We start from the raw sequence: 21,236 nt of genomic DNA, 5'->3' as shown, positions 1-21,236 counted from the left end.
CTTTGATCAGCCTTTGATCAAAACCTACCATCTGCAAAAATAAAATCGATTCTATCTTGCTTGGTGCAATAGATATGGACACTTATCCCTTTTAATCGGTTAACTCAACCCATAACGTAGAAATTGAACCGTTAACGATAGAACTTTGAGTCAACTTGCAAATAAATCTACACATAAAAACCTACCATATGCAAGAACAAACTCGATTATATCTTTCTTGGTTCAATAGATATGGACACTTGTCCCTTTTAGTCGGTTAACCCCACCCACTTTGACGTAGAAATTGAAACGTTATCGATAGAACCTTTGATCAGCCTTTGATCAAAACCTACCATCTGCAAAAATAAAATCGATTCTATCTTGCTTGGTTCAATAGATACGGACACTTATCCCTTTTAGTCGGTTAACCCCAACTACTCTGACGTAGAAATTGAACCGTTAACGATAGAACTTTGAGTCAACTTGCGAATAAATGTACACATAAAAACCTATCATATAAAAGAACAAACTCGATTCTATCTTGCTCAGTTCAATAGATATGGACACTTATCCCTTTTAATCGGTTAGCCCCACCTACTTTGACGTAGAAATTGAACCGTTAACGATAGAACCTTGGATCAGCTTGCGGATTAATATACACATAAAACCCTACCATCTCCAAAAATAAAATCGATTCTATCTTGCTTGGTTCAATAGATATGGACACTTATCCCTTTTAATCGGTCAACCCCACCTACTTTGAAGTAGAGATTGAACCGTTAACGATAGAACCTTGGATCAGCTTGCGGATTAATATACACATAAAAACCTACCATCTTCAAAAACAAAATCGATTCTATCTTGCTTGGTGCAATAGATGTGGACACTTATCCCTTTTAGTCGGTTAACCCAACCCACTATAACGTAGAAATTGAACCGTTAACGATAGAACTTTGAGTCAACTTGCGAATAAATCTACACGTAAAAACCTACCATATGCAAGAACAAACTCGATTATATTTTTCTTGGTTCAATAGATATGGACACTTATCCCTTTTAGTCGGTTAACCCCACCCACTTTGACGTAGAAATTGAAACGTTATCGATAGAACCTTTGATCAGCCTTTGATCAAAACCTACCATCTGCAAAAATAAAATCGATTCTATCTTGCTTGGTGCAATAGATATGGACACTTATCCCTTTTAATCGGTTAACCCAACCCATAACGTAGAAATTGAACCGTTAACGATAGAACTTTGAGTCAACTTGCGAATAAATCTACACATAAAAACCTACCATATGCAAGAACAAACTCGATTATATCTTTCTTGGTTCAATAGATATGGACACTTATCCCTTTTAGTCGGTTAACCCCACCCACTTTGACGTAGAAATTGAAACGTTATCGATAGAACCTTTGATCAGCCTTTGATCAAAACCTACCATCTGCAAAAATAAAATCGATTCTATCTTGCTTGGTGCAATAGATATGGACACTTATCCATTTTATTCGGTTAACCCAACCCACTATGACGTAGAAATTGAACCGTTAACGATAGAGCCGTAGGTCAGCTTGTGGATTAATATACACATAAAAAACTACCGTCTGCAAAAATAAAATCGATTCTATTTTGCTTGCTTCGATAGATATGGACACTTATCCCTTATAGTCGGTTAAGCCCACCCACTATGACGTAAAAACTGAACCGTTAACGATAGAAACTTTGATCAGCCTTTGATCAAAACCTACCATCTGCAAAAATAAAATCGATTCTATCTTGCTTGGTGCAATAGATATGGACACTTATCCCTTTTAATTGGTTAACCCCACCCAATATGACGTAGAAATTGAACCGTTAACGATAGAACCTTGGATCAGCTTGTGGATTAATATATACATAAAAACCTACCATCTGCAAAAATAAAATCGATTCTGTCTTGCTTGGTTCAATAGATATGGACACTTATCCCTTTTAGTCGGTTAACCCAACCCACTTTGACGTAGAAATTGAACCGTTAACGATAGAACCTTGGATCAGCTTGCGGATTAATATACACATAAAAACCTACCATCTTCGAAAACAAAATCGATTCTATCTTGCTTGGTGCAATAGATATGGACACTTATCCCTGTTAGTCGTTTAACCCCACCCACTATGACGTAGAAATTGAACCGTTAACGACAGAACCTTGGATCAGCTTGTCGATTAATACACACATAAAAACCTACCATCTGCAAAAACAAAATTGATTATATCTTGCTTGGTGCAATAGATATGGACACTTATCCCTTTTAGTCGGTTAACCCCACCCACTATGACGTAGAAATTGAACCGTTAACGACAGAACCTTGGATCAGCTTGTGGGTTAATATACACATAAAAACGTGCCATCTGCAAAAATAAAATCGATTCTATCTTGCTTGGTGCAATAGATATGGACACTTATCCCTTTTAGTCGTTTAACGCCACCCACTCTGGCGTAGAAATTGAACCGTTAACGACAGAACCTTGGATCAGCTTGTGGATTAATATACACAAAAGTCTACCATATGCAAGAACAAACTCGATTTTAACTTGCTTGGTTCAATAGATATGGACACTTATCCCTTTTAGTCGGTTAACCCCACCCACTATGACGTAGAAATTGAACCGTTAACGATAGAACTTTGAGTCAACTTGCGAATAAGTCTACACATAAAAACCTACCATCTTCAAAAACAAAATCGATTATATCTTGCTTGGTTCAATAGATATGGACACTTATCCCTTTTAGTCGGTTAACCCCACCCACTTTGACGTAGAAATTGAAACGTTTTCGATAAAACCTTTGATCAGCCTTTGATCAAAACCTACCATCTGCAAAAATAAAATCGATTCTATCTTGCTTGGTGCAATAGATATGGACACTTATCCCTTTTAATCGGTTAACCCAACCCATAACGTAGAAATTGAACCGTTAACGATAGAACTTTGAGTCAACTTGCGAATAAATCTATATATAAAAACCTACCATATGCAAGAACAAACTCGATTCTATTTTGCTTGGTACAATAGATATGGAGACTTACCCCTTTTAGTCGTTAAACCCACCCACTATGACGTAGAAATTGAACCGTTAACGACAGAACCTTGGATCAGCTTGTCGATTAATACACACATAAAAACCTACCATCTGCAAAAACAAAATTGATTATATCTTGCTTGGTGCAATAGATATGGACACTTATCCCTTTTAGTCGGTTAACCCCACCCACTATGACGTAGAAATTGAACCGTTAACGACAGAACCTTGGATCAGCTTGTGGGTTAATATACACATAAAAACGTGCCATCTGCAAAAATAAAATCGATTCTATCTTGCTTGGTGCAATGGATATGGACACTTATCCCTTTTAGTCGTTTAACGCCACCCACTCTGGCGTAGAAATTGAACCGTTAACGACAGAACCTTGGATCAGCTTGTGGATTAATATACACAAAAGTCTACCATATGCAAGAACAAACTCGATTTTAACTTGCTTGGTTCAATAGATATGGACACTTATCCCTTTTAGTCGGTTAACCCCACCCACTATGACGTAGAAATTGAACCGTTAACGATAGAACTTTGAGTCAACTTGCGAATAAATCTACACATAAAAACCTACCATCTTCAAAAACAAAATCGATTCTATCTTGCTTGGTGCAATAGATGTGGACACTTATCCCTTTTAGTCGGTTAACCCAACCCACTATAACGTAGAAATTGAACCGTTAACGATAGAACTTTGAGTCAACTTGCGAATAAATCTACACATAAAAACCTACCATATGCAAGAACAAACTCGATTCTATCTTACTTGGTTCAATAGATACGGACACTTATCCCTTTTAGTCGGTTAACCCCAACCACTCTGACGTAGAAATTGAACCGTTAACGATAGAACTTTGAGTCAACTTGCGAATAAATGTACACATAAAAACCTATCATATAAAAGAACAAACTCGATTCTATCTTGCTTAGTTCAATAGATATGGACACTTATCCCTTTTAATCGGTTAACCCCACCAACCTTGGATCAGCTTGCGGATTAATATACACATAAAAACTTACCATCTTCAAAAACAAAATCGATTCTATCTTGCTTGGTGCAATAGATGTGGACACTTATCCCTTTTAGTCGGTTAACCCAACCCACTATAACGTAGAAATTGAACCGTTAACGATAGAACTTTGAGTCAACTTGCGAATAAATCTACACATAAAAACCTACCATATGCAAGAACAAACTCGATTATATCTTTCTTGGTTCAATAGATATGGACACTTATCCCTTTTAGTCTGTTAACCCCACCCACTTTGACGTAGAAATTGAAACGTTATCGATAGAACCTTTGATCAGCCTTTGATCAAAACCTACCATCTGCAAAAATAAAATCGATTCTATCTTGCTTGGTGCAATAGATATGGACACTTATCCCTTTTAATCGGTTAACCCCACCCACTATGACGTAGAAATTGAACCGTTAACGATAGAACCTTGGATCAGCTTGCGGATTAATATACACATAAAACCCTACCATCTGCAAAAATAAAATCGATTCTATCTTGCTTGGTTCAATAGATATGGACACTTATCCCTTTTAGTCGGTTAACCCCACCCACTTTGACGGAGAAATTGAAACGTTTTCGATAGAACCTTTGATCAGCCTTTGATCAAAACCTACCATCTGCAAAAATAAAATCGACTCTATCTTGCTTGGTGCAATAGATATGGACACTTATCCCTTTTAATCGGTTAACCCAACCCATAACGTAGAAATTGAACCGTTAACGATAGAACTTTGAGTCAACTTGCGAATAAATCTACACATAAAAACCTACCATATGCAAGAACAAACTCGATTATATCTTTCTTGGTTCAATAGATATGGACACTTATCCCTTTTAGTCAGTTAACCCCACCCACTTTGACGTAGAAATTGAAACGTTATCGATAGAACCTTTGATCAGCCTTTGATCAAAACCTTCCATCTGCAAAAATAAAATCGATTCTATCTTGCTTGGTGCAATAGATATGGACACTTATCCATTTTATTCGGTTAACCCAACCCACTGTGACGTAGAAATTGAACCGTTAACGATAGAGCCGTAGGTCAGCTTGTGGATTAATATACACATAAAAAACTACCGTCTGCAAAAATAAAATCGATTCTATTTTGCTTGCTTCGATAGATATGGACACTTATCCCTTATAGTCGGTTAAGCCCACCCACTATGACGTAAAAACTGAACCGTTAACGATAGAACCTTTGATCAGCCTTTGATCAAAACCTACCATCTGCAAAAATAAAATCGATTCTATCTTGCTTGGTGCAATAGATATGGACACTTATCCCTTTTAATCGGTTAACCCAACCCATAACGTAGAAATTGAACCGTTAACGATAGAACTTTGAGTCAACTTGCGAATAAATCTACACATAAAAACCTACCATATGCAAGAACAAACTCGATTATATCTTTCTTGGTTCAATAGATATGGACACTTATCCCTTTTAGTCGGTTAACCCCACCCACTTTGACGTAGAAATTGAAACGTTATCGATAGAACCTTTGATCAGCCTTTGATCAAAACCTACCATCTGCAAAAATAAAATCGATTCTATCTTGCTTGGTTCAATAGATACGGACACTTATCCCTTTTAGTCGGTTAACCCCAACCACTCTGACGTAGAAATTGAACCGTTAACGATAGAACTTTGAGTCAACTTGCGAATAAATGTACACATAAAAACCTATCATATAAAAGAACAAACTCGATTCTATCTTGCTTGGTTCAATAGATATGGACACTTATCCCTTTTAATCGGTTAACCCCACCTACTTTGACGTAGAAATTGAACCGTTAACGATAGAACCTTGGATCAGCTTGCGGATTAATATACACATAAAAACTTACCATCTGCAAAAATAAAATTGATTCTATCTTGCTTGGTTAAATAGATATGGACACTTATCCCTTTTAGTCGTTTAACCCCACCCACTATGACATAGAAATTGACCCTATAACAACAGAACCTTGTATCAGCTTGTGGATTAATGTACACATAAAAGCCTATCATCTGCAAAAACAAAATCGATTCTATCTTACTTGGTTCAATAGATATGGACACTTTTCCCTTTTAATCGGTCAACCCCACCTACTTTGACGTAGAAATTGAACCGTTAACGATAGAACCTTGGATCAGCTTGCGGATTAATATACACATAAAAACTTACCATCTTCAAAAACAAAATCGATTCTATCTTGCTTGGTGCAATAGATGTGGACACTTATCCCTTTTAGGCGGTTAACCCAACCCACTATAACGTAGAAATTGAACCGTTAACGATAGAACTTTGAGTCAACTTGCGAATAAATCTACACATAAAAACCTACCATATGCAAGAACAAACTCGATTATATCTTTCTTGGTTCAATAGATATGGACACTTATCCCTTTTAGTCTGTTAACCCCACCCACTTTGACGTAGAAATTGAAACGTTATCGATAGAACCTTTGATCAGCCTTTGATCAAAACCTACCATCTGCAAAAATAAAATCGATTCTATCTTGCTTGGTGCAATAGATATGGACAGTTATCCCTTTTAATCGGTTAACCCCACTCACTATGACGTAAAAATTGAACCGTTAACGATAGAACCTTGGATCAGCTTGCGGATTAATATACACATAAAACCCTACCATCTGCAAAAATAAAATCGATTCTATCTTGCTTGGTTCAATAGATATGGACACTTATCATTTTTAGTCGGTTAACCCCACCCACTTTGACGGAGAAATTGAAACGTTTTCGATAGAACCTTTGATCAGCCTTTGATCAAAAGCTACCATCTGCAAAAATAAAATCGATTCTATCTTGCTTGGTGCAATAGATATGGACACTTATCCCTTTTAATCGGTTAACCCAACCCATAACGTAGAAATTGAACCGTTAACGATAGAACTTTGAGTCAACTTGCGAATAAATCTACACATAAAACCTACCATATGCAAGAACAAACTCGATTATATCTTTCTTGGTTCAATAGATATGGACACTTATCCCTTTTAGTCGGTTAACCCCACCCACTTTGACGTAGAAATTGAAACGTTATCGATAGAACCTTTGATCAGCCTTTGATCAAAACCTTCCATCAGCAAAAATAAAATCGATTCTATCTTGCTTGGTGCAATAGATATGGACACTTATCCATTTTATTCGGTTAACCCAACCCACTATGACGTAGAAATTGAACCGTTAACGATAGAGCCGTAGGTCAGCTTGTGGATTAATATACACATAAAAAAACTACCGTCTGCAAAAATAAAATCGATTCTATTTTGCTTGCTTCGATAGATATGGACACTTATCCCTTATAGTCGGTTAAGCCCACCCACTATGACGTAAAAACTGAACCGTTAACGATAGAACCTTTGATCAGCCTTTGATCAAAACCTACCATCTGCAAAAATAAAATCGATTCTATCTTGCTTGGTGCAATAGATATGGACACTTATCCCTTTTAATCGGTTAACCCAACCCATAACGTAGAAATTGAACCGTTAACGATAGAACTTTGAGTCAACTTGCGAATAAATCTACACATAAAACCTACCATATGCAAGAACAAACTCGATTATATCTTTCTTGGTTCAATAGATATGGACACTTATCCCTTTTAGTCGGTTAACCCCACCCACTTTGACGTAGAAATTGAAACGTTATCGATAGAACCTTTGATCAGCCTTTGATCAAAACCTACCATCTGCAAAAATAAAATCGATTCTATCTTGCTTGGTTCAATAGATACGGACACTTATCCCTTTTAGTCGGTTAACCCCAACCACTCTGACGTAGAAATTGAACCGTTAACGATAGAACTTTGAGTCAACTTGCGAATAAATGTACACATAAAAACCTATCATATAAAAGAACAAACTCGATTCTATCTTGCTTAGTTCAATAGATATGGACACTTATCCCTTTTAATCGGTTAACCCCACCTACTTTGACGTAGAAATTGAACCGTTAACGATAGAACCTTGGATCAGCTTGCGGATTAATATACACATAAAAACTTACCATCTGCAAAAATAAAATTGATTCTATCTTGCTTGGTTAAATAGATATGGACACTTATCCCTTTTAGTCGTTTAACCCCACCCACTATGACATAGAAATTGACCCTATAACGACAGAACCTTGGATCAGCTTGTGGATTAATGTACACATAAAAACCTATCATCTGCAAAAACAAAATCGATTCTATCTTGCTTGGTTCAATAGATATGGACACTTTTTCCTTTTAATCGGTCAACCCCACCTACTTTGACGTAGAAATTGAACCGTTAACGATAGAACCTTGGATCAGCTTGCGGATTAATATACACATAAAAACTTACCATCTCAAAAACAAAATCGATTCTATCTTGCTTGGTGCAATAGATGTGGACACTTATCCCTTTTAGTCGGTTAACCCAACCCACTATAACGTAGAAATTGAACCGTTAACGATAGAACTTTGAGTCAACTTGCGAATAAATCTACACATAAAAACCTACCATATGCAAGAACAAACTCGATTATATCTTTCTTGGTTCAATAGATATGGACACTTATCCCTTTTAGTCTGTTAACCCCACCCACTTTGACGTAGAAATTGAAACGTTATCGATAGAACCTTTGATCAGCCTTTGATCAAAACCTACCATCTGCAAAAATAAAATCGATTCTATCTTGCTTGGTGCAATAGATATGGACACTTATCCCTTTTAATCGGTTAACCCCACCCACTATGACGTAGAAATTGAACCGTTAACGATAGAACCTTGGATCAGCTTGCGGATTAATATACACATAAAACCCTACCATTTGCAAAAATAAAATCGATTCTATCTTGCTTGGTTCAATAGATATGGACACTTATCCCTTTTAGTCGGTTAACCCCACCCACTTTGACGGAGAAATTGAAACGTTTTCGATAGAACCTTTGATCAGCCTTTGATCAAAACCTACCATCTGCAAAAATAAAATCGATTCTATCTTGCTGGGTGCAATAGATATGGACACTTATCCCTTTTAATCGGTTAACCCAACCCATAACGTAGAAATTGAACCGTTAACGATAGAACTTTGAGTCAACTTGCGAATAAATCTACACATAAAAACCTACCATATGCAAGAACAAACTCGATTATATCTTTCTTGGTTCAATAGATATGGACACTTATCCCTTTTAGTCGGTTAACCCCACCCACTTTGACGTAGAAATTGAAACGTTATCGATAGAACCTTTGATCAGCCTTTGATCAAAACCTTCCATCTGAAAAAATAAAATCGATTCTATCTTGCTTGGTGCAATAGATATGGACACTTATCCATTTTATTCGGTTAACCCAACCCACTATGACGTAGAAATTGAACCGTTAACGATAGAGCCGTAGGTCAGCTTGTGGATTAATATACACATAAAAAACTACCGGCTGCAAAAATAAAATCGATTCTATTTTGCTTGCTTCGGTAGATATGGACACTTATCCCTTATAGTCGGTTAAGCCCACCCACTATGACGTAAAAACTGAACCGTTAACGATAGAACCTTTGATCAGCCTTTGATCAAAACCTACCATCTGCAAAAATAAAATCGATTCTATCTTGCTTGGTGCAATAGATATGGACACTTATCCCTTTTAATCGGTTAACCCAACCCATAACGTAGAAATTGAACCGTTAACGATAGAACTTTGAGTCAACTTGCGAATAAATCTACACATAAAAACCTACCATATGCAAGAACAAACTCGATTATATCTTTCTTGGTTCAATAGATATGGACACTTATCCCTTTTAGTCGGTTAACCCCACCCACTTTGACGTAGAAATTGAAACGTTATCGATAGAACCTTTGATCAGCCTTTGATCAAAACCTACCATCTGCAAAAATAAAATCGATTCTACCTTGCTTGGTTCAATAGATACGGACACTTATCCCTTTTAGTCGGTTAACCCCAACCACTCTGACGTAGAAATTGAACCGTTAACGATAGAACTTTGAGTCAACTTGCGAATAAATGTACACATAAAAACCTATCATATAAAAGAACAAACTCGATTCTATCTTGCTTAGTTCAATAGATATGGACACTTATCCCTTTTAATCGGTTAACCCCACCTAATTTGACGTAGAAATTGAAACGTTAACGATAGAACCTTGGATCAGCTTGCGGATTAATATACACATAAAACCCTACCATCTCCAAAAATAAAATCGATTCTATTTTGCTTGGTTCAATAGATATGGACACTTATCCCTTTTAATCGGTCAACCCCACCTACTTTGACGTAGAAATTGAACCGTTAACGATAGAACCTTGGATCAGCTTGCGGATTAATATACACATAAAAACCTACCATCTTCAAAAACAAAATCGATTCTATCTTGCTTGGTGCAATAGATGTGGACACTTATCCCTTTTAGTCGGTTAACCCAACCCACTATAACGTAGAAATTGAACCGTTAACGATAGAGCTTTGAGTCAACTTGCGAATAAATCTACACATAAAAACCTACCATACGCAAGAACAAACTCGATTATATCTTTCTTGGTTCAATAGATATGGACACTTATCCCTTTTAGTCGGTTAACCCCACCCACTTTGACGTATAAATTGAAACGTTATCGATAGAACCTTTGTCAGCCTTTGATCAAAACCTACCATCTGCAAAAATAAAATCGATTCTATCTTGCTTGGTTCAATAGATATGGAACCTTATCCCTTTTAATCGGTCAACCCCACCTACTTTGACGTAGAAATTGAACCGTTAACGATAGAACCTTGGATCAGCTTGCGGATTAATATACACATAAAAACCTACCATCTTCAAAAACAAAATCGATTCTATCTTGCTTGGTGCAATAGATGTGGACACTTATCCCTTTTAGTCGGTCAACCCCACCTACTTTGACGTAGAAATTGAACCGTTAACGATAGAACTTTGAGTCAACTTGCGAATAAATCTACACATAAAAACCTACCACCTTCAAAAACAAAATCGATTCTATCTTGCTTGGTGCAATAGATGTGGACACTTATCCCTTTTAGTCGGTTAACCCAACCCACTATAACGTAGAAATTGAACCGTTAACGATAGAACTTTGAGTCAACTTGCGAATAAATCTACACATAAAAACCTACCATATGCAAGAACAAACTCGATTATATCTTTCTTGGTTCAATAGATATGGACACTTATCCCTTTTAGTCGGTTAACCCCACCCACTTTGACGTAGAAATTGAAACGTTATCGATAGAACCTTTATAAGCCTTTGATCAAAACCTACCATCTGCAAAAATAAAATCGATTCTATCTTGCTTGGTTCAATAGATATGGACACTTATCCCTTTTAATCGGTCAACCCCACCTACTTTGACGTAGAAATTGAACCGTTAACGATAGAACCTTGGATCAGCTTGCGGATTAATATACACATAAAACCCTACTATCCCCAAAAATAAAATCGATTCTATCTTGCTTGGTTCAATAGATATGGACACTTTTCCCTTTTAATCGGTCAACCCCACCTCCTTTGACGTAGAAATTGAACCGTTAACGATAGAACCTTGGATCAGCTTGCGGATTAATATACACATAAAAACCTACCATCTTCAAAAACAAAATCGATTCTATCTTGCTTGGTGCAATAGATGTGGACACTTATCCCTTTTAATCGGTCAACCCCACCTACTTTGACGTGGAAATTGAACCGTTAGCGATAGAACTTTGAGTCAACTTGCGAATAAATCTACACATAAAAACCTACCATATGCAAGAACAAACTCGATTATATCTTTCTTGGTTCAATAGATATGGACACTTATCCCTTTTAGTCGGTTAACCCCACCCACTTTGACGTAGAAATTGAAACGTTATCGATAGAACCTTTGTCAGCCTTTGATCAAAACCTACCATCTGCAAAAATAAAATCGATTCTATCTTGCTTGGTTCAATAGATATGGACACTTATCCCTTTTAATCGGTCAACCCCACCTACTTTGACGTAGAAATTGAACCGTTAACGATAGAACCTTGGATCAGCTTGCGGATTAATATACACATAAAACCCTACCATCTCCAAAAATAAAATCGATTCTATCTTGCTTGGTTCAATAGATATGGACACTTATCCCTTTTAATCGGTCAACCCCACCTACTTTGACGTAGAAATTGAACCGTTAACGATAGAACTTTGAGTCAACTTGCGAATAAATCTACACATAAAAACCTACCATCTTCAAAAACAAAATCGATTCTATCTTGCTTGGTGCAATAGATGTGGACACTTATCCCTTTTAGTCGGTTAACCCAACCCACTATAACGTAGAAATTGAACCGTTAACGATAGAACTTTGAGTCAACTTGCGAATAAATCTACACATAAAAACCTACCATATGCAAGAACAAACTCGATTATATCTTTCTTGGTTCAATAGATATGGACACTTATCCCTTTTAGTCGGTTAACCCCACCCACTTTGACGTAGAAATTGAAACGTTATCGATAGAACCTTTGTCAGCCTTTGATCAAAACCTACCATCTGCAAAAATAAAATCGATTCTATCTTGCTTGGTTCAATAGATATGGACACTTATCCCTTTTAATCGGTCAACCCCACCTACTTTGATGTAGAAATTGAACCGTTAACGATAGAACCTTGGATCAGCTTGCGGATTAATATACACATAAAACCCTACTATCTCCAAAAATAAAATCGATTCTATCTTGCTTGGTTCAATAGATATGGACACTTATCCCTTTTAATCGGTCAACCCCACCTACTTTGACGTAGAAATTGAACCGTTAACGATAGAACCTTGGATCAGCTTGCGGATTAATATACACATAAAACCCTACCATCTCCAAAAATAAAATCGATTCTATCTTGCTTGGTGCAATAGATGTGGACACTTATCCCTTTTAATCGGTCAACCCCACCTACTTTGACGTAGAAATTGAACCGTTAGCGATAGAACTTTGAGTCAACTTGCGAATAAATCTACACATAAAAACCTACCATATGCAAGAACAAACTCGATTATATCTTTCTTGGTTCAATAGATATGGACACTTATCCCTTTTAGTCGGTTAACCCCACCCACTTTGACGTAGAAATTGAAACGTTATCGATAGAACCTTTGTCAGCCTTTGATCAAAACCTACCATCTGCAAAAATAAAATCGATTCTATCTTGCTTGGTTCAATAGATATGGACACATATCCCTTTTAATCGGTCAACCCCACCTACTTTGACGTAGAAATTGAACCGTTAACGATAGAACCTTGGATCAGCTTGCGGATTAATATACACATAAAACCCTACCATCTCCAAAAATAAAATCGATTCTATCTTGCTTGGTTCAATAGATATGGACACTTATCCCTTTTAATCGGTCAACCCCACCTACTTTGACGTAGAAATTGAACCGTTATCGATAGAACTTTGAGTCAGCTTGCGGATTAATATACACATAAAAACCTACCATCTTCAAAAACAAAATCGATTCTATCTTGCTTGGTGCAATAGATGTGGACACTTATCCCTTTTAGTCGGTTAACCCAACCCACTATAACGTAGAAATTGAACCGTTAACGATAGAACTTTGAGTCAACTTGCGAATAAATGTACACATAAAAACCTATCATATAAAAGAACAAACTCGATTCTATCTTGCTTAGTTCAATAGATATGGACACTTATCCCTTTTAATCGGTTAACCCCACCTACTTTGACGTAGAAATTGAACCGTTAACGATAGAACCTTGGATCAGCTTGCGGATTAATATACACATAAAACCCTACCATCTGCAAAAATAAAATCGATTCTATCTTGCTTGGTTCAATAGATATGGACACTTATCCCTTTTAGTCGGTTAACCCAACCCACTATAACGTAGAAATTGAACCGTTAACGATAGAACTTTGAGTCAACTTGCGAATAAATCTACATATAAGAACCTACCATCTTCAAAAACAAAATCGATTCTATCTTGCTTGGTGCAATAGATGTGGACACTTATCCCTTTTAGTCGGTTAACCCAACCCACTATAACGTAGAAATTGAACCGTTAACGATAGAACTTTGAGTCAACTTGCGAATAAATCTACACATAAAAACCTACCATATGCAAGAACAAACTCGATTATATCTTTCTTGGTTCAATAGATACGGACACTTATCCCTTTTATTCTGTTAACCCCACCCACTTTGACGTAGAAATTGAAACGTTATCGATAGAACCTTTGATCAGCCTTTGATCAAAACCTACCATCTGCAAAAACAAAATCGATTCTATCTTGCTTGGTGCAATAGATATGGACACTTATCCCTTTTAATCGGTTAACCCCACCCACTATGACGTAGAAATTGAACCGTTAACGATAGAACCTTGGATCAGCTTGCGGATTAATATACACATAAAACCCTACCATCTGCAAAAATAAAATCGATTCTATCTTGCTTGGTTCAATAGATATGGACACTTATCCCTTTTAGTCGGTTAACCCCACCCACTTTGACGTAGAAATTGAAACGTTATCGATAGAACCTTTGATCAGCCTTTGATCAAAACCTACCATCTGCAAAAATAAAATCGATTCTATCTTGCTTGGTGCAATAGATATGGACACTTATCCCTTTTAATCGGTTAACCCAACCCATAACGTAGAAATTGAACCGTTAACGATAGAACTTTGAGTGAACTTGCGAATAAATCTACACATAAAAACCTACCATATGCAAGAACAAACTCGTTTATATCTTTCTTGGTTCAATAGATATGGACACTTATCCCTTTTAGTCGGTTAACCCCACCCACTTTGACGTAGAAATTGAAACGTTATCGATAGAACCTTTGATCAGCCTTTGATCAAAACCTACCATCTGCAAAAATAAAATCGATTCTATCTTGCTTGGTGCAATAGATATGGACACTTATCCATTTTATTCGGTTAACCCAACCCACTATGACGTAGAAATTGAACCGTTAACGATAGAGCCGTAGGTCAGCTTGTGGATTAATATACACATAAAAAACTACCGTCTGCAAAAATAAAATCGATTCTATTTTGCTTGCTTCGATAGATATGGACACTTATCCCTTATAGTCGGTTAAGCCCACCCATTATGACGTAAAAACTGAACCGTTAACGATAGAACCTTTGATCAGCCTTTGATCAAAACCTACCATCTGCAAAAATAAAATCGATTCTATCTTGCTTGGTGCAATAGATATGGACACTTATCCCTTTTAATCGGTTAACCCAACCCATAACGTAGAAATTGAACCGTTAACGATAGAACTTTGAGTCAACTTGCGAATAAATCTACACATAAAAACCTACCATATGCAAGAACAAACTCGATTATATCTTTCTTGGTTCAATAGATATGGACACTTATCCCTTTTAGTCGGTTAACCCCACCCACTTTGACGTAGAAATTGAAACGTTATCGATAGAACCTTTGATCAGCCTTTGATCAAAACCTACCATATGCAAAAATAAAATCGATTCTATCTTGCTTGGTTCAATAGATACGGACACTTATCCCTTTTAGTCGGTTAACCCCAACTACTCTGACGTAGAAATTGAACCGTTAACGATAGAACTTTGAGTCAACTTGCGAATAAATGTACACATAAAAACCTATCATATAAAAGAACAAACTCGATTCTATCTTGCTCAGTTCAATAGATATGGACACTTATCCCTTTTAATCGGTTAACCCCACCTACTTTGACGTAGAAATTGAACCGTTAACGATAGAACCTTGGATCAGCTTGCGGATTAATATACACATAAAACCCTACCATCTCCAAAAATAAAATCGATTCTATCTTGCTTGGTTCAATAGATATGGACACTTATCCCTTTTAATCGGTCAACCCCACCTACTTTGACGTAGAAATTGAACCGTTAACGATAGAACCTTGGATCAGCTTGCGGATTAATATACACATAAAAACCTACCATCTTCAAAAACAAAATCGATTCTATCTTGCTTGGTGCAATAGATGGGGACACTTATCCCTTTTAGTCGGTTAACCCAACCCACTATAACGTAGAAATTGAACCGTTAACGATAGAACTTTGAGTCAACTTGCGAATAAATCTACACATAAAAACCTACCATATGCAAGAACAAACTCGATTATATCTTTCTTGGTTCAATAGATATGGACACTTATCCCTTTTAGTCGGTTAACCCCACCCACTTTGACGTAGAAATTGAAACGTTATCGATAGAACCTTTGATCAGCCTTTGATCAAAACCTACCATCTGCAAAAATAAAATCGATTCTATCTTGCTTGGTGCAATAGATATGGACACTTATCCCTTTTAATCGGTTAACCCCACCCACTATGACGTAGAAATTGAACCGTTAACGACAGAACCTTGGATCAGCTTGCGGATTAATATACACATAAAACCCTACCATCTGCAAAAATAAAATCGATTCTATCTTGCTTGGTTCAATAGATATGGACACTTATCCCTTTTAGTCGGTTAACCCCACCCACTTTGACGTAGAAATTGAAACGTTTTCGATAGAACCTTTGATCAGCCTTTGATCAAAACCTACCATCTCAAAAATAAAATTGATTCTATCTTGCTTGGTGCAATAGATATGGACACTTATCCCTTTTAATCGGTTAACCCAACCCATAACGTAGAAATTGAACCGTTAACGATAGAACTTTGAGTCAACTTGCGAATAAATCTACACATAAAAACCTACCATATGCAAGAACAAACTCGATTATATCTTTCTTGGTTCAATAGATATGGACACTTATCCCTTTTAGTCGGTTAACCCCACCCACTTTGACGTAGAAATTGAAACGTTATCGATAGAACCTTTGATCAGCCTTTGATCAAAACCTACCATCTGCAAAAATAAAATCGATTCTATCTTGCTTGGTGCAATAGATATGGACACTTATCCATTTTATTCGGTTAACCCAACCCACTATGACGTAGAAATTGAACCGTTAACGATAGAGCCGTAGGTCAGCTTGTGGATTAATATACACATAAAAAACTACCGTCTGCAAAAATAAAATCGATTCTATTTTGCTTGCTTCGATAGATATGGACACTTATCCCTTATAGTCGGTTAAGCCCACCCACTATGACGTAAAAACTGAACCGTTAACGATAGAACCTTTGATCAGCCTTTGATCAAAACCTACCATCGGCAAAAATAAAATCGATTCTATCTTGCTTGGTGCAATAGATATGGACACTTATCCCTTTTAATTGGTTAACCCCACCCAATATGACGTAGAAATTGAACCGTTAACGATAGAACGTTGGATCAGCTTGTGGATTAATATATACATAAAAACCTAACATCTGCAAAAATAAAATCGATTCTGTCTTGCTTGGTTCAATAGATATGGACACTTATCCCTTTTAGTCGGTTAACCCAACCCACTTTGACGTAGAAATTGAAACGTTAACGATAGAACCTTGGATCAGCTTGCGGATTAATATACACATAAAACCCTACCATCTGCAAAAATAAAATCGATTCTATCTTGCTTGGTTCAATAGATATGGACACTTATCCCTTTTAGTCGGTTAACCCCACCCACTTTGACGTAGAAATTGAAACGTTTTCGATAAAACCTTTGATCTGCCTTTGATCAAAACCTACCATCTGCAAAAATAAAATCGATTCTATCTTGCTTGGTGCAATAGATATGGACACTTATCCCTTTTAATCGGTTAACCCAACCCATAACGTAGAAATTGAACCGTTAACGATAGAACTTTGAGTCAACTTGCGAATAAATCTATATATAAAAACCTACTATATGCAAGAACAAACTCGATTCTATTTTGCTTGGTACAATATATATGGAGACTTATCCCTTTTAGTCGTTAAACCCACCCACTATGACGTAGAAATTGAACTGTTAACGACAGAGCTTTGGATCAGATTGTGGATTAATATACACATAAAAACCTACCACCTTCAAAAAGAAAATCGATTCTATCTTGCTTGGTGCAATAGATATGGACACTTATCCCTGTTAGTCGTTTAACCCCACTCACTATGACGTAGAAATTGAACCGTTAACGACAGAACCTTGGATCAGCTTGTCGATTAATACACACATAAAAACCTACCATCTGCAAAAACAAAATTGATTATATCTTGCTTGGTGCAATAGATATGGACACTTATCCCTTTTAGTCGGTTAACCCCACCCACTATGACGTAGAAATTGAACCGTTAACGACAGAACCTTGGATCAGCTTGTGGGTTAATATACACATAAAAACGTGCCATCTGCAAAAATAAAATCGATTCTATCTTGCTTGGTGCAATAGATATGGACACTTATCCCTTTTAGTCGTTTAACGCCACCCACTCTGGCGTAGAAATTGAACCGTTAACGACAGAACCTTGGATCAGCTTGTGGATTAATATACACAAAAGTCTACCATATGCAAGAACAAACTCGAATTTAACTTGCTTGGTTCAATAGATATGGACACTTATCCCTTTTAGTCGGTTAACCCCACCCACTATGACGTAGAAATTGAACCGTTAACGATAGAACTTTGAGTCAACTTGCGAATAAATCTACACATAAAAACCTACCATCTTCAAAAACAAAATCGATTCTATCTTGCTTTGTGCAATAGATGTGGACACTTATCCCTTTTAGTCGGTTAACCCAACCCACTATAACGTAGAAATTGAACCGTTAACGATAGAACTTTGAGTCAACTTGCGAATAAATCTACACATAAAAACCTACCATATGCAAGAACAAACTCGATTCTATCTTGCTTGGTTCAATAGATACGGACACTTATCCCTTTTAGTCGGTTAACCCCAACCACTCTGACGTAGAAATTGAACCGTTAATGATAGAACTTTGAGTTAACTTGCGAATAAATGTACACATAAAAACCTATCATATAAAAGAACAAACTCGATTCTATCTTGCTTAGTTCAATAGATATGGACACTTATCCCTTTTAATCGGTTAACCCCACCTACTTTGACGTAGAAATTGAACCGTTAACGATAGAACCTTGGATCAGCTTGCGGATTAATATACACATAAAACCCTACCATCTCCAAAAATAAAATCGATTCTATCTTGCTTGGTTCAATAGATATGGACACTTATTCATTTTATTCGGTTAACCCAACCCACTATGACGTAGAAATTGAACCGTTAACGACAGAACCTTGGATCAGCTTGTGGATTAATATACACAAAAGTCTACCATATGGAAGAACAAACTCGATTTTAACTTGCTTGGTTCAATAGATATGGACACTTATCCCTTTTAATCGGTTAACCCCACCTACTTTGACGTAGAAATTGAATCGTTAACGATAGAACCTTGGATCAGCTTGCGGATTAATATACACATAAAACCCTACCATCTCCAAAAATAAAATCGATTCTATCTTGCTTGGTTCAATAGATATGGACACTTATCCCTTTTAGTCGGTTAACCCAACCCACTATAACGTAGAAATTGAACCGTTAACGATAGAACTTTGAGTCAACTTGCGAATAAATCTACACATAAAGACCTACCATATGCAAGAACAAACTCGATTCTATCTTGCTTGGTTCAATAGATACGGACACTTATCCCTTTTAGTCGGTTAACCCCAACCACTCTGACGTAGAAATTGAACCGTTAACGATAGAACTTTGAGTCAACTTGCGAATAAATGTACACATAAAAAACTATCATATAAAAGAACGAACTCGATTCTATCTTGCTTAGTTCAATAGATATGGACACTTTTCCCTTTTAATCGGTCAACCCCACCTACTTTGACGTAGAAATTTAACCGTTAACGATAGAACCTTGGATCAGCTTGATGATTAATATACACATAAAACCCTACCATCTCCAAAAATAAAATCGATTCTATCTTGCTTGGTTCAATAGATATGGACACTTTTCCCTTTTAATCGGTCAACCCTACCTACTTTGACGTAGAAATTTAACCGTTAACGATAGAACCTTGGATCAGCTTGCGGATTAATATACACGTAAAAACTTACCATCTGCAAAAATAAAATTGATTCTATCTTGCTTGGTTAAATAGATATGGACACTTATCCCTTTTAGTCGTTTAACCCCACCCACTATGACATAGAAATTGACCCTATAACGACAGAACCTTGGATCAGCTTGTGGATTAATGTACACATAAAAACCTATCATCTGCAAAAACAAAATCGATTCTATCTTGCTTGGTTCAATAGATATGGACACTTTTCCCTTTTAATCGGTCAACCCAACCTACTTTGACGTAGAAATTGAACCGTTAACGATAGAACCTTGGATCAGCTTGCGGATTAATATACACATAAAAACTTACCATCTTCAAAAACAAAATCGATTCTATCTTGCTTGGTGCAATAGATGTGGACACTTATCCCTTTTAGTCGGTTAACCCAACCCACTATAACGTAGAAATTGAACCGTTAACGATAGAACTTTGAGTCAACTTGCGAATAAATCTACACATAAAAACCTACCATATGCAAGAACAAACTCGATTATATCTTTCTTGGTTCAATAGATATGGACACTTATCCCTTTTAGTCTGTTAACCCCACCCACTTTGACGTAGAAATTGAAACGTTATCGATAGAACCTTTGATCAGCCTTTGATCAAAACCTACCATCTGCAAAAATAAAATCGATTCTATCTTGCTTGGTGCAATAGATATGGACACTTATCCCTTTTAATCGGTTAACCCCACCCACTATGACGTAGAAATTGAACCGTTAACGATAGAACCTTGGATCAGCTTGCGGATTAATATACACATAAAACCCTACCATCTGCAAAAATAAAATCGATTCTATCTTGCTTGGTTCAATAGATATGGACACTTATCCCTTTTAGTCGGTTAACCCCACCCACTTTGACGGAGAAATTGAAACGTTTTCGATAGAACCTTTGATCAGCCTTTGATCAAAACCTACCATCTGCAAAAATAAAATCGATTCTATCTTGCTTGGTGCAATAGATATGGACACTTATCCCTTTTAATCGGTTAACCCCACCCACTATGACGTAGAAATTGAACCGTTAACGATAGAACCTTGGATCAGCTTGCGGATTAATATACACATAAAAACTTACCATCTTCAAAAACAAAATCG

This window comes from Eurosta solidaginis, chromosome X (genome assembly GCF_040869045.1).
Source record: "Eurosta solidaginis isolate ZX-2024a chromosome X, ASM4086904v1, whole genome shotgun sequence".
NCBI classification, from domain to species: domain Eukaryota; kingdom Metazoa; phylum Arthropoda; class Insecta; order Diptera; family Tephritidae; genus Eurosta; species Eurosta solidaginis.
The sequence above is the reverse complement of the archived record's forward strand: the minus strand, read 5'-3'. Positions refer to the sequence as shown.